The sequence below is a fragment of the Teleopsis dalmanni genome, chromosome 2 (assembly GCF_002237135.1).
Source record: "Teleopsis dalmanni isolate 2A chromosome 2, ASM223713v2, whole genome shotgun sequence".
Taxonomy (NCBI): Eukaryota; Metazoa; Arthropoda; class Insecta; order Diptera; family Diopsidae; genus Teleopsis; species Teleopsis dalmanni.
This window is the reverse complement of record NC_051847.1, coordinates 64,832,283-64,835,941: the sequence shown is the minus strand read 5'-3', so window position 1 is coordinate 64,835,941 and position 3,659 is coordinate 64,832,283. Positions and strand designations below refer to the sequence as shown.

General features: G+C 25.7%; 1 pseudogene; it reads right to left on the bottom strand.

Annotated features, from left to right (window-relative positions):
- Positions 1–3,385: 3,385 nt before the first annotated feature.
- Positions 3,386–3,659, bottom strand: part of LOC119681723 — a 3,812-nt pseudogene continuing 3,538 nt past the window's right edge.

Below are 3,659 nucleotides of genomic sequence, written 5' to 3'. Positions count from 1 at the left end.
GCATTGAAATACTTTTTAATTGTGCACTTTGAATCATACAAACACTTGTGATATATAATCTGAATCTCAAAACTCTTTTAATTTCGTTTACTTTGGAACTAAAAATGTAAAACTTTGTCACAGGTAAGTAATATTTTATTTCCAACTAAAAGATATGTTGAAAAACTGACGTATTTATATATATATCACATATTCACTAATCTACTGTTTTCACACAAATTTTGCTGCACCTGCATGAAAATTCTTTAACGGAAGGTAATGAGAAATAATTGTTGAAATAATTGTTTAAAACTTTCTCAACTTTATAACTTTATAAAAATAATTTAATTTGAAAAAATTGAAAAGCAGAAAATAATTAATCAATTGCTTTAGTATGTGACGAATCCTTCGGTGTTTAAAACTCGTAAAATTTTCACCAAATCACAAATGCTCTTATCTATTTTTACACATTTAACATATTTTAGAATATATATATATTTTTGTTGCGAGTTTTAAGTTTTCGCGTGAATTTCTGAAATGTCATTGTGACTTGAGGGTGCTTGTAAGTCGTTTTATACATTTCTTCTGAAAAAAAATAAAAATATTTTATTAATATTAATTATTAATACTCATATATAATTAATTCTCTTATTAAGTAAGTTAATGTGTATTGATTGCATTATTAATGAGAAAAATGTTGTAGTGCTTGAATTTGCATCCTTTATGAAATGCTAATACATTCTGTACAGTCATTATTGCGTATGCAGTCAATTATAATCTACATTATAATCATTATTGATGTAGATGTAATGAATAATTTTAATGCTTTTTTATTGACATTATTTTATCAAACAGTTACCATTTAGTAGTTTATGTTAAAGAGATATTATTAGGAAGTTAAGATATTGTTTTGTATAATTAATGAAACCTTGATAGTTTTTTTTAAACCCATAATAATAATTGTTTATAATCTAAACAAATTACTGGTTATATATATATTTTATATTTATATTTGAACATGTTTTTTATATAAATGTATAAAAATAATTTTAAATCTAAATTGTATATATATTTAAGCCATAATGTACTTGCGTTTCTTATTATTGTCTACAACAATTCTATCCTGAGTTGATTCGCCCATCAATGCCATCATTCTATTTTATAAAAAGTTTTTTTCCTTTTCTACATATATATTAAAATTACCAAAAAAAAAGTCATATGTCATTACATAAGGAAGGTAAAGCCAAACGAATTTAGGTACCACGTGTCACTTGTTTGTTATACCATTCAAACAAATATGGTAGTATATTGCTAATATATACAAAAGTTCAATTTTAAACAATTTATTTACAACAGATAGTTTATAATATTGCATTTGAGTAGTAATAAGTAACGCAATTAGTTCTCAACTGATTGCAAATGTATTTTTATATAAAACAGATTGGTGAAAAAGAAAAAAACAAAATATAATAAAAATTAAATAAAAACTCAAAAAAACTCAAAAAGAGTTCTTTTCCCTATTTTGATACAGTGATTTCCAAAAAGAAGTGAATGAAATAATGCGAAATTGATATAGAACCTTAAAGTGTGAAACTTTAACAAATTGAATCTGCCCATCATGGATATAAAATCTATGCAACTATTCTAATATGGAATGGTTTAAAGACTTTGAAATTTGTGTTGTACTATTGTTTGCTAAGAAAAGATTAAACGACATTAATACTACAACTTCGGAAAAATAACCAACCATAATATATGGAATACTATAGAATATAGCTATATTCTATAACTATGAAATATGTTTAATCCAATTTAATGCGGATTAACAAAAACTCAAATTTGAATTGAATGATACTGAATAAAGCTTATACTGGATAGCTTGCCATAGAGGATTCTACAGTATTGAAATAACTGATGAGATTTGTAAAGGGGCATAAATTAACTTCATTCATAGAACCATAAAAACATCAATTATAAATTTTTTGCGAAGTTAACAACTGTCAACAACTGGGATCTTGAGTCACTTTCGTGTTTTTCTTTTTTAATTAGAAAAGCATTATTAGAAAAAATCCAAATTGTGGGAGTTTCTGTTAAGTGCCGTACATATTTAATATTTTTAGTAGGATAGTTTCTAGAATTTATTGTATATGGTTAAATATGCGATAGCGTTTTTAATAAAATTGAGATTGGGTTATCTATTGCAGCTGGAATAAATCTTCACATTTAACTTCACTAAACAAATGAGTATTCTTTGTAGTTTATATTGTAAATGAAATTTTGCACAAGTTATGGATATTATTTTTCAATGTAAAACAATACTATAAATAAAATCTTTTCGGTTTCCAATCTGTGCAATCTCCTACCTATTTGCAGTTATCCGTTAAAGTCATGATGATATATTAGCAAATGCTTTTTATTTATTTGAATTTTGAAATCTTTCATTTTCCCATGTGAAATAATACAATTGCTTTATTAATATATAAATTACTGCTCTTCAATTATTATAAAATAGCTGCCAAATGTTTAACAAGAACAAGGTACTTTCGATTTAATTCGTAATAAATTATAAAATTAATCTTCAAACCTTACTGCCAATTACAATAACGTATACTGCAATTTTGCTTATTGGCGTAGTTATTTAATTAAAAATAAGCTTCATTAATAAACAAAATTCTGCTCCAAAAACTTCAAGAACAGATTTATTTTTTTTTGAAGTAAATTTTTTATAATTTGAAAGGATTGTTCTAGTGTTAAATAATTCATGATGAATTGCCAAACCTTACTGTACAGAAATGTCAACCATAGTTATCAATATCCATAATATTCATGCAGCTAAAAAACATCCTGAACATTCTTCCAATTTCGTTAACTACAACAATGTTTACAATGTTCATACAGTGATAGTAAACAGAATAGTCCATTCTAATTCGCTATTTAAGAAATAGTAGCCATGCTCTTGTCGTATTCATTCAATTCATAGCTTTGATTCTACTTTTATCTTCGGAGTGCTGTGTTAGATTCATGTTTCCACAATTGTTTTATAAGTTATACAAAATGTTTATTACCATTATGTCCTTCGTAAAATGATCAAAAAAAACTTTTGAAACATAGTGCAAGAGATATTATTATTATTAAAAATGGAACGGATAGAAGTTCCGATACAAAGAAAAGTTGGAGAACATTTAAATAAAGATGGTGTGGTACCCAATGCTTACACAGTATTAATGCTACTAATTTCTGTATCAAAATATGAAAATTACCTAAAAAATATATCTAAAAGTTATTCCTACTTAATTTTAATATTGAAGTAAGGTTTTACCAGAAACACTTTTATTCGTTATTTACTATATTCACTTTTATATTTACTTCAATAATGACAAGACATAAAAAACAATTGAATGAAAATAAGTTTAATTCATTACATGTACCATTATAAATAAATGCACTATGAAACCTGTTGCATTACATAAAGTTTTGCATAGACACCATTCAACGCCATAAGTTCATCATGTGTTCCTTTTTCTACTATCAGTCCTTTATTGAAAACATATATCATGTTTGCATCTTGTACTGTTGTCAGACGATGTGCTATAGTAATACAAGTTCTACCGCTTCGAGCAGCATCCAAAGCTTCTTGAACCACTTTTTCACTTTCTAAATCTAAAGCAGATGTGGCTTCA